Source organism: Panthera onca, chromosome B2 (assembly GCF_046562875.1).
Source record: "Panthera onca isolate mPanOnc1 chromosome B2, mPanOnc1 haplotype 2, whole genome shotgun sequence".
Taxonomy (NCBI): domain Eukaryota; kingdom Metazoa; phylum Chordata; class Mammalia; order Carnivora; family Felidae; genus Panthera; species Panthera onca.
In genome coordinates this window covers 23135544-23147664 of record NC_138343.1, presented here as the reverse complement: position 1 = coordinate 23147664, position 12121 = coordinate 23135544, and the positions used below count along the sequence as shown (strand labels likewise).

Below are 12121 nucleotides of genomic sequence, written 5' to 3'. Positions count from 1 at the left end.
CAGTAGTGGGGACTGGAAGGAGCAACAAAAGCAGGAAAATAAGATAGTAGCTAATATTTATGGAGGGTTTACTCTGTGCTGGGCACTCTCTATACACTTTACTTATATTTAATCTTTACAATGTCTCTAGAAAGTAGGGACTATTTATTCTTTCTTATTTACGTTTATTTTTTTATTGTGGCAAAATGTACAAGCCATAAAAATGACTGTCTTAACTATTCTTAAGTGTACAGCTAAGTGGCATTAAGTACATTCACACTGTTGTGTAAACCATCACCCCATCCCTCTCAGAACTTTTTTGTCTTCCTCAGACTGAAACTCTGTACCCATTAAATACTAACTCCTAATTCCTACCTCTGGACCCTCCTCACCCTCCTCCCCTTCCCTCCTCTGCCAAGCCCCTGGCTACCACCATTCTACTTTCTGTCTCTATCAATTTGACTATTCTAGGGACCTCACATAAGTGGAATCATACAATATGTGTCAATTTGTGACTGGCATATTTCAGCATAACATCCTCAGGGTTCATCCATGTTATAGTCTGTGTCAGTTTCCTTCTTTGTTAAGGCTGAGCTGTATTCCATTGTACGCATGTGCCACATTTTGTGCAATTATATGTCCATGTCCTCTTGGGTTGCTTCTACCTTTTGGCCCATGTGAATATGCTGCTATGAACATGGGTGTAGAAGTATGTTTGAAATCTTGCTTTCAGTTCTTTTGGGCATATAGCCAGAGGTAGAATTGCTGGCTCATATGGTAATTCTATGTTTAATATTTTTAGGGACCGCCATATTACTTTCTACAGTGGCCTCACCAGTTTGCATTTCCGTCAGTGGTGTGCCAGGCTTCCTATTTCTCCAGATCGCAGGTAGGTATTATTCTTATTTTAGTATTACAGAGGAGGAAGAGAAGTGCAAAGGTTGAATGGGCTCACACAGCTAACATGTGCAGATCTGAATTGAACCCTGTAGTCCAACTCAGAACCTTTGTTATCCAGGTAAGATGGGGCCCAGAGAGGCTCAGAGACATGATTAAGGGCATTATGCCTAATAGAGTATCCAAGCCTGGATTCAGACCCAGGCAGTTAAGCACTCTTAGATTTAGTGGTTGGTTTTTCTTTTCTTTTTCCTTGTTTTGTTAAAAATGGTCTTTAAAAAAATTCCACATTTTGTAGAACGATACTAATTTTTGAATATCTCTAAATAGTTTTTTTCTGCCATTCTAAATTTATACTTTAAACTGTTATTTAAAATACCATCTTAAGAGATATATGTGGTATGTTCTGTTTTCTTTTTATATGGATTTCTTGGGCAATATTTTGCCTTTAAATGTTTTGAATAAATATGAAATGATTTTGGTGGGATTTTTTATACATCTTCACTCTGCCTCCTCCTGCCAGAAAGTTTGCCTTCAAATAAAACCAAGCAAAATTATCTCAAGCCAGATTTAAATTGGGGGAAACGTCGAGGGTATGACAGTGAAATTTCCAGCTTTCTCACCAGAGGAGCTAGGAAGTGTACTTATTTTTTTAATCCCTGTGTGTGTTTTGCTAAGAGGTGTGCATTCTCCCTCAGAGGGTAGTCATCTAAGGGGGTGTTGTGGCATTCTGAAAATAGTGCCCTTCCTTGGTAATGCTGGCTCAGGGTGGCCTATCTCCAGAACCTCTCCTGCCACTGCCAGGGAGGCCTCCTGTGAAAATAACAGATCTAGGGGCCTCTTTGACCCTGTTCATCTAGGCAGGCCATCTGGGTGGGTGACTTCTGTGCTTCATTTTAAGACTGGGTGGCTGGGTGTGTATGGCCTTAAGTGCCCTCCCAGGTTTGGGGGTAATGGATTGTATAGTATAGCATTATACCGGGTGTTGGCTTTAGATAGAGACTCCTGGTCCCCTTGTATGAAGGGTCCACCATCGGCGAAGATGAACATTCTGATCTGGAAGGTATCTTTAGAATAGTCACTAATTCAGTGGTTCCTAACCTTGGTTGTACACTGCACTCCACCTGGGGAGCTTGAAAAAATGATGATGCCTTAAAAAAAAAAAAAAAAAAGGAAAAAAAAGAAGAAAAAATGAGGCCTGAGGCCCACCTTCAGAGATTCTGATCTAACTCGTCTGGTGGGTGCCCTGGCCAGTGGGATTTGTAAAAACGCTTTACGGATAATTCTAATGTATGGTTAAAGTATAAGATTGTTGTTCTGATTTCTCTTGAGTACCTGTTTCTTTGGGCTCTAATTAAGATTTCTACCACCACAGAAGATACAGAAGGTCTTTTCTCTGGTTGTCCTTATTAGCAAGGTTTGCTGGAATATATTTCTTATAGACAAAGGGACTCTCTTCTGTTTTGTTTATCTGTGGTTGAAATTTATTTTCATATCCTTATGGAGTATGTCTGTCTTCATATTCACACAATGTTGTGCTGGTCGCTGTGGAGGACAGATCTTATTCTGCAGCGGCTTGAGTTTAGGAATAGAGAGGAAAGACAACAATTTGTTTTCCAAGATTTCAACGCAAGCTCCAGGTCACTGAGTTCTAATGGCAGTTTCATTTTGTAAACTGAAGACTGTTGTGACATCGGAGCTGACGTTTCTGCAGTTCTGGAAGTCTTCTCATTTAGACCCTTAGTACCTGTAGTGCCTGCCAGCCTGTGCATTTAGACACTCAGCCATATCATTACTTTGGGAAATCTGGCTGTATCTGAGTAAACTGCACAGTCAGTCTGAGGGCGTCTGGTTTAGAGGAATGCTTTGTCTGAGCCTCTCCTGGGCTGTTTTGAGTTTATTTAAAAAGGCAGTGAAGGATCTGGCACCCTCCTCCCTGTGTTGTACTGTGGCTTTAAGATTATTTGGTTGAAACTTCATCAAAGTCCAGAGATGAGATTTGGGGTTTGGGGAAACAAGTATTCTCCTTGCTTTGATTTTGTTTTAAAAATGAGTATTTAGATGTAAAATTTTCTAACTTCGTCATTGTTTGTATTCTGTGTGTTTATGAGAGCTCTGTCAGCGGTTGAAGCAGAAAGGATATATGACCTGTGGTGCTTTTCCTGCTGTGTATCAGAGACCTCACTTAAGGGTAGAAAATGTTTGTGTTACTCCAGTAGTGGAGGACAAGGACTTCCTGACCCACTCCGAAACCTTGCAGATACGGGCAGAGCAGAGAAATCTGTACATGTATATGTGTATGCACTTAGGAATATATGTAGTATAAGCATACATGATGTTATGTTTATTTGTATTCATACATAGCTGCTAATTCAGAGTGATGCAGGAAATTCTTGTAGGGACATCTGTCATTCATCCTCCTTGGTTTTTTCAAAGAGAGGCACATTTGGGTTTGATCTAGCATTCACATTTAGGTAATTTCATAATGGTTGTGGGGGCTGGACTGGGGAGGTGGCTGTCTTCTCCCATTTGTGTGGATTTCTCCTCTTAAGTTCATTACCTTGGTGACAGGTTTGTGTGGAGGGGTGGAGTGAAGGCCTGGTGGGTGAGGGGGACTCATTGTTCAGATCAAAGGCAAGGGCGTCTGTTCATTTCTGATGTCTTAGAAAATGAAGGCTGTGCTCCCCTGCAAGGACCTGAAGGGGATGTTGGATCAGTTGGAATGATTTTTTTCTGCTCTGTACTCTCATTTGATTCTCCATCACCTTCCCTCTAATTATTCCCTGGTTGTTGACCTCCAGGGGCTAATTAGTTACACATGTCACTAAGAAAAGGTCAAGGGTTGTAACAATGGGGCACTTAATTTTCTGTCACCTTAACTTAGTTTTTAACATGCCAGATGTTTGAAATGAAAAGGCAGCAAATTCTCTTTAACAACATGTGGAGAAGGATGTTCTTCCGGCCCCTTCTCCTAGTCCCAGTGTCCCCTCAGGGGCTTTCAAAGCCAGGACCATTTCTAAGGGGAACAGTTCAGAAATGGTTCCCTTCCCTCAATGATAGTTTGTGGCATCTTCATATAGGAAGTGTAGAATCAGATTTTATATTACGGTAGGATGGGAGGGGCCACAAATATAACAGTAAAACCATGGTGTTTTTTTGTAAAACTAACAAATGTTCCAATCTTATTGAAAATGGGGATTATTAAACAAAAGTAAAGCTAGTGTCGGATGCTTACAGTGAGCCATCACTTCCTCTATGTCAGTCAGTCTCTGTTAAAAAACCAAGATGAGTAAGACATGGTCCCTCCCCTCTAAGAACTTAGTGAGAAGCTCCTTGTGCCATTTATCTTCTTAGCTATACACTCTTCCATCGTTACCAATCATGCCCATCTCCCTCCTTGTCCACTTATAAATGCCAAGATGACAGTTTTGTCACATCTTGGTGCCCTTTCTTTTTGGAATGCAGGGCGCTCTTTTCATTGTGGCACCTGCTACTCCCATGTGTGGTCCTAACATAGTGGTTTCAGGTACCTCTCCCCACCTAGATCTGTGTTATCACAAGAACCCAAGGTGACTTGGGCATACAAAATGGTTCTGCTTCAGTTGGGCTAAATGGGTCCTGAGAATCTGCGTTTCTAAGGAATGCCCACGTGATGCCAATGCTTGTCTGTGTACCACACTGGGGATAGCAAGCCTTTACCCTAGAAAGCCTACTTAATCTCCACCAGTGCCAGAGAGAAGCAAAGATGTTTGACTTGTCTGCTAATATGGGATAGCATACATAGCTAACCAAATACCTCTACCTAAATACTCTCATGGGGAGTCAAAGTTAAAAAATGTACCTGTTTACTAGGTGCTAGGTAGAGCTCTCAGCATTTTATTAATATCCTTGATACAACAGTTTTATATCTATTTTATAGATGGGAAAATTGAGGCGCAGAGGGATTAAGTAGCTTGACCAAAGTCACATTAACTAACAGGTGAAGGAACAGGGCTTTGAATGCAGGCAGTATGACCTCACCATCCCAGCTTTGAAAGGATTGCTGTGTGCTTCCTCTTTGTCTAAGGTGTTATATCTGTGGGAAAGTGGAGTCAGATCATGGCTCAGAAATGAGTGTCTCGGTTTGGATAGTAGGGTTCCAGAGGGCAACCTGTTTCCAGGTGTGTGGTTGATATAAGGTATAACCAATAGAGAGTGGGCCATGCTATTCATGTTTAATGGGCAGGAGTAGTGGAGGAAGGGAGACAGGCCAGATGCTAGTAGTTGAGGAACAAGAGGGCATGTGTAGCAAACTTTTATTTTAGCCTTACGATGCATCTGATACTATGGTTTACATTCGTTATTTCTTTTGAAACTTATAATGATCTTATGGTACAGGTACAGATTTTAAAGATAAAGGAACTGAGGTTTGGACAGATTAAGTAATTTTCCCAAGGTCTACAGAGAGGAAGGTAATATAATTTTAAATTTGAAGTCAGTTGCTCTGTGGCCTTCCAGGGCAGGGCCTTAGAGTAGAAATTAAAATATAGAGGGGAGGTTAGAACTTGGTTGTTGACACTGCATTGTAAATGAGGTGCTTGGCCAACAGATAAGTGCAAGAACACAAGAGCTGCAAAGCAGAGAATCTATAAGACTCACTCAGTGTTGGCCCTTTAAAACTGGCCTGGAGTCCCCCAAGATCTCCCAGTGTAGGGCTGGTCCCCAGGCTGGACACAAGGCTGAAGCTGCATGTAGGGTTGGATGGCTCCAAGTTTAAATCCATTTCCATCTGGTTAGGATTAAATACTCTTCCTGACTTCCTGCTTCCTTCATCCCTGAGTCAGCCCAGGAGAGGCCAGTCCTGCTCTTACTTTGACTCCTGTCCCTGGGACACACACCCTCTGCTGCCACACTCTGCTTCCCTACAAGTGACAGATGTTTCTGCTTTCTTCCCCCCATCTTTCTGATTATTACATTTCTTGCCACAGACATTCCTCATTGCTCCAAATGTGAAAATCCGAGCTTATTTCCTTTAAATGAATTATTGTACAGCCTCATATGACCCCATATAAATCTCTTTAACAGAGAACTAAGCTGACAGCATGTGTGGTGTGCTTGGGGAATTCTCTGCCTCAGGATGCTCATAATGGAGGGAGTGGAATGGGGTTAGCTGGTGGGCACTGCTCATTTTTTTGGTAATTGTTGATAATATGGGACACCTCCAGAAGGTTCTCCATGAAGCTGCTCTGTGCATATGAATTCCAGCCCCTCATGCAGTGTGAAATGCCTCTGGTCCCCTTCCTCTCTGGGTAAGAGAGCAGGCTTTACTCTCTGATGTGGCCCCTTTCCTCTTTATTCTTAAGATTAAAAGCCTGCCTTCCATTTTTTTCAAAAGGATTCTCTCTCTCTCTTTTGTAAATGTTTATTTTGAGAGATGACAGGGATAGAGAAAATCCCAAGCAGACTCCATGCTATCAGTGTAGAGCCCAATGTGAGGCTCGATCTCACGAATCATGAGATGATGACTGAGCTGAAATCGAGTCGGTCACTTAAGGGCACCTGAGGGGCACGTGGGTGACTCAGTTGGTTAAGTGTCCGACTCTTGATTTTGGCTCAGGTCAAAATGATCTCTCTCTCCCTCTCTGTCCCTCCTCCGCCTGCCTGTCTGTCTCTCAAAATAAATAACATTAAAAAAAGAGTCTGTTGCTTAACTGACTGAGCCACCCAAGCACCCCTAAAAGAATACTATATGACAAAAAGATAAGAAATAAAAAGGGAAAAAAGCACCTCCATTTACCATCCTAAAACAGTGATTATCAGTTTTTAAACTTTTCTGCAATGATTTTTACATATTTGTGCCTGTTGTTTTCTGTCTGCATCCCCCTTTATTGCTACATAATCTACATCATTACCATTTTAATGGTTGCATAATATTCTGTTGTGGTACTGTACCATTAATTATTTAACTCTGTTGTTGACAAGTACATTGCTCCCACCTTTTCACAATTATTAATAACACCATAAGGTATATCTTTGTGCGTGTAAGTATTTCCATATTTTGAATTAGATTCTTATGAGAGAGTCCCAGGTGTGGCATTACTAGGTCAAAGAGTATGAAGAATTTTATGGCTTCTAAAACATATTGCCAGATTGCTTTCCAGAGGAGTGGAACCAATTTACAATGCCATCACAAAGTCATTTGTTTCCCAGATGGCTAGCCAGGGTTAGGGATGTGGCCTCTCAGAGTAGGAGAGGAGAAGGGTGTGTGTGTGTGTGGGTGTGTGTGCGCGTGTGCACGCAGAACTCATGGATTCCTGTGTGTGTTGATTTAAGCCTCAATGACATTATGCATTATTCTTGTTAATAGGAATATATTAGGTGTCTAATGCCAGTGTAGTAATTGTCCAGTTCAGTGTTTAGTATTGCAGTGTGTTAGACAAGGAATAAAGCAACTTATGTGTATTCCCTGTTTCTCTGGAATTTTGAAAATTTTTAAAAATTGGCAAAGGTTAGTTAACAACCTTTAGCCACTGTGCTGAGGTTCTTAGTGGCCCTCTCCTTTCTGAGAATACCTAATGATTTGGAAGTGAAGGTGGAATTTGAAGGAGTTCTAGGACAGGTAGGGGAGGTATCTGGGCATATGCTCAGGAGCAGGCCTACCTGGGCAGCAAAACTTCCCTCACCTGATAACTACAGTCTTTCAGTTGCTAATGGAATGCTTGTGTTGAGGATTTTGAGGTCATACCTAGGCCTCAGCTGGAAAGGTACTTTGCTTCATTAGTAATTTGTTCTAGATCTGTGCCATTACAGTTTCCTCTAATTCTTTGTTTCCCATTGGACGGTAAACATTAAATGCCTTAAAGAGGGACTGTACCTTTTAAAATCGTTACTTTTTATACCTGTCCCCTGGATTGTCTAGCATATTATTTTGTATGTTATGTATGTAGTGGTGGCTTTGTGTCATCTGAATGAATGAATGGGGGAGATGAAGGCTGCATCCTCATGGTCCCAGGAGTTCTACCAAAGCCTTGCAGTGACCTGACAGGATTGCACTGGTCCTGGGTTCTCATGTAAAACCTGCAGCAGATCTCCCAGGGGTAAAGGAGGAGGACGCTTTGGTGGAGAAATTACCTGACAAAGGTAATGCTGGAAAAGACCTCTCACTTGTGTGTTTTACTTCCCACATCATCTCACAGGATCTCCTTGTTCAACAGATGAAGAAACCCAGCCTGGTAAGGCCAAGTGTCTTCCTCAAGATCATACAGATAGTGGATGACGACTGGGAACTCAGACCTGGTCCTTTGGTTCCTGCTCTGGTGTCCCTTCCACTACATGGTGTTGACAGAACTTAGGGCACTTGTTTTGCTACTCCTATCCCCCCATACCCTCACCAGATCTATGTTTGGAGTTTACTTTGCCATATGCCCACATTTCCCCTCTCTTGTAGCTGCACAGATGTGTTAAAGAGATTGTGACCTTGATGCAATAGTCAGATAGGGTCCAGAGCCATAGAGGTCAAGGGATAGCGCGGGATCCAAATTCAGTTTCATACAAAATTACAGCTTTGCGTTATCTCTGGATTTGAATATAAACTTTTTATTTCAGAGGAAGAATGCTCAGTGTTAGTTGTGGTACATGATTTGAGTGTGTATTTGCTGCAATTGTGACCCTAATAAAACTCTGATTATGATTCATACGTGCGGAGTAGAGATTTAAGGTTGTCAAGGGAGCATTAACTTTGAGTTTCTTGATTTCTCTTGTGTGACTGAAATCTAAACCTCAGTGTTGCATCGTCTGTGTGGTGTTTTTTCTTCCTTCCTGTTTGTAACCTCTCATCCTGAATGTGACAAGCACATTTGTTTGCACAGTTGAAGTTCTAAAGCTAAAGGCTTTAATAGTGAGGGAAGTGCCCGTGGTGAATGCCAAATGGCACCACTGAGGAGACAAAGCAGGAGGGAGAATGAACAGTCTCCGGGTCCTTCTAACAGCCATGTGATGTCTGCCCTGGGATTTGAATGATTTGTGGATGACTACAGCCTGCTCAGTCTGCAATGGCTTGAGGCCTCTCGAAATTGATGTTAACCACATAAGCTGTCAGTAGTTATAGCTACTGGGTAATCGGGTTTGAAATTTATGAATATTTACATTTCAGAGGGCTTTTACTGTGTTTATATAACTTTGGGGTAGAAATGTTTGTCCTTGGTATGACTGAATAGCTTATTTTATGCATGGTGCTACTGTTTAAAACTGTCTCAGAGTGTAAACCACTTTTTTCCTGGGAGAGCACAAAGATAATCTTGTTAATCCTATTTGTCGACTAGTGGACAGGATGGTTTCTAGCTCCATACTGCCTTCTGTGCAATAACCAGTAATATGGTTATACAGTAAAAGAAGCTAGAAGATTCTTAACACTGTGGATAAACATTTTGTTACAACTTGCTGAGGTAGGCACTTTTTTACTTTGTTTGGTCTCAAAGGGACTAATTTTTTTTTTGTTTGTTTGTGATAGGAACTATAAGCTTGTTCTCAAAAATTTAGAAAATGAGGAAAAACTGAAAGAAAAGAGAAAATTAACCCAAGTTCCTTCTAGTTGAATGCAAGCCACTTATAATGTTTCAAAATTGTCTGCCATTCCTTTCCTATATGTAATTTTTATGTGCTTGTAATCAGTCTATTTATGCAAGTGTTTTTTCTTTCTACTTAATGCATGTTTTTCCTTGTTATATAATTTCCTTTACAGATACCTGAATTTTTCATCAGGAGGCAGTTATTAAAATATTTGCTTATTCTGGCAGTGTCTGGACCACAGGCTCAGCCCTTTTTCCTCAGTGGGGTTTTGCACTGCCCCTCAGTCATGGAGACAGACCTGGGTGCAATGTCTGTTCAGTCAGTAGTGATGGGCTCCCTCTTTCTTCTGAGAGAAATTGATTGGCACAGCTCCAGTATTTTCCCAATTACAAATTATCCTCTAGTGAGCTTTTTATGCATGAAGCTTGGTATGTATTTAGGATTAGTTCTTTAGGGTGTTTTCTCAGAGTTGAATTGCTGGTCAAAAAAGATAAAACATTTTGATGTTACAGACACACACACACAAAACATATACACAGGGTTTTATGTTGTATAATATTGTATATATTGTTTTCCATAAGTTGATACTACGAATGCCAAACATTGGAAACTAACCACACACTGCACATTAATGTTGGTTATTATTGCTGTTTAAGCTTTGTTAACTTGATAAGCAAAATAATAGCATTGAGTTTTTAATTTTTTGCTTGGTTGCCAGTGAGTTTGAACATTCTGGCATATATTTGTTAATTATTTGATTTCCTGTTTTATGAATTACCTCAGCTCAGCTTACAGTTGTGGGTGGTGGTTAAGAAAGGGTGGTGCCTGTGGGAATCTTAAAGGGCGGGTGGTTAGAACACAGAGCTGCCCTGCACACTTGGTTTTGGGAGGACAGGATCCCACATTGTGCTTTATCTTCTGCCTTACCTACACCCTACTCACATTGCTTCAAGATATGAGAATCTTTTAAGACTGAAGTAAAGGAAGGGGTGCCTGGCTGGCTCATTCAGTAGAGTGCGCGACTCTTGGTCTTAGGGTTTTGGGTTCAAGCCCCACACGGGGTATAGAGATTACTTAAAAATAAATCTTTAAAAAAAAAAGTTTAAAAGGGAGAGTGTGAAGTTTTTATTTTTATCAAAAAAATGGGGCATGGATGTGAGAATTTTTTTACTTTTTAAATGTAGCCTGCTATAAAATTATTCTTCTTCCATTAATTCTTTTCTCAGTTTATTGAGTATCTACTGGGCCAGGTATTCCTAGCTGAGGGAGCGTGCCATATAATGGCCTCAAGGCAGAAAGACAGTGGTAAATCCTGGGAAGGCAGACAGAGCCCGGCACCCAGATGGTAACAAAACAGATAATGAGTGAGGTCACAGAAGCGGGAAGGAACCCAGTGATGTGGAGATTTGTAGGTCCTGGAGAATGCTGAGGGTGAGCACTGAAGGATTTGAGCTGCACGGCTGTGGTTCTGTGTTACTCTCTAGAAGGATCACTGTAGAAATGGATTGGAGGTAGGCAAGAGAGGAAGCAGTGAGTCTCATTGGATGCCTACCAGTGTAGTCTAGGCATGAGATACTGGTGGCTTACATGCCCCTGCTTCTTAAACCATCTGTGGCAAAAGATCATAATTTTTTATTTCTATTCTGTTGTTGATTTTTGTAAATTTTGAGAAACGTGAATTATTGGAAGAATGTGGCAGCCTAATTGTTCCAAAAGGATTTTTGTACCTACTGTTTTGTCCTTACCTACCATAGGTTGGCACTAGGCACCTGCAGACCCCCCTTTGTGTAGCCCCCATTGTGACTACTGTTCTAACATGCAGTACTACATCAGGCACTTTGTATGCATGGGGCAGTGGTGCACTGTTAACATTCTGTGCCTGTCACTGTGCTGTGTACAGGATAAACAGACATGAAGTCAGCGGGGTCTCTGCCTTCTCTGATTCTGTAGTCTAGCTGAATTAGGGAAGAAGTAGATGAACCTGGGGTAGATGCATTAGGACTTACTGGTGGATTAGACATGGAAGATTTAAGGAGAAGTAGGAATCCAGGCTGACTGGCAGGAGCAAGGGTTATCTTTAAGACCTGGAGTGCGTGAGATTCATTTTAGCCTTGAGCTTTTCTGTTTAAAGAGAGGACATACTAATTTCTTAACAGCAAAATGATTTACATCTGATGCAGATTTGAAATGATTTCCAGGGAAGAAATCTAGATGGCTGGGGGATAGGGGTGGGAGGGAGCTTTACCTTTTAATTTATATCCCTTTGTATCTTTTTAATTTTGTAGTGTTTCTGTATATTACCTATCCAACAAAATATGTTTAAAACTAGGTTTTTTACAACAGCTGTGGATAAACTTGGAATAAGAAATGTGGAAGAGTTATATGATGAAAACTTTAAAATCAAAGGGCTATGATAGGAGGGTTGAAGAAATGGAAAAAGGAAGAGTTTAGAAAGGAAGGCTCAATATTGAAAGGGGTCAGTTCTCTAGAAATTTGTAAAATTGGTGCTTTCCCAATTCAAAAGAGTTTTGTTATGGAGGGAGTTGGCAAATGATACAGAATTCATCTGCAAAAATAAAAATGGGAGAAAAACCTGGGAAATTCTGGAAAATGAAGAAGGAGCAGCACCTGGACTTACTGTATGTTAAGATACATTATGAAGCTATCATTACTTAAACGCTGGAACTGGGTAACTTCA

The 12121-nt window shown here is 41.0% G+C and overlaps 1 protein-coding gene across 14 annotated transcripts in view; it reads left to right on the top strand.

Annotated features, from left to right (window-relative positions):
- Positions 1 to 12121, top strand: part of FARS2 (phenylalanyl-tRNA synthetase 2, mitochondrial) — a 538848-nt gene that overhangs the window by 50319 nt on the left and 476408 nt on the right. For 12 of the 14 annotated variants that reach the window (XR_009604835.3, XM_060614894.1, XM_060614886.2 and 9 more), the window contains exon 2: positions 782 to 868. The exons of 1 other annotated variant lie outside the window; for it this stretch is intronic. The gene's annotated coding sequence lies outside the window, so the exon portion shown is untranslated. Of the gene's footprint in view, positions 1 to 781; positions 869 to 10689; positions 10954 to 12121 lie in introns of those variants that run through there. One more of the 14 variants, XM_078446670.2, reaches the window with a different exon arrangement.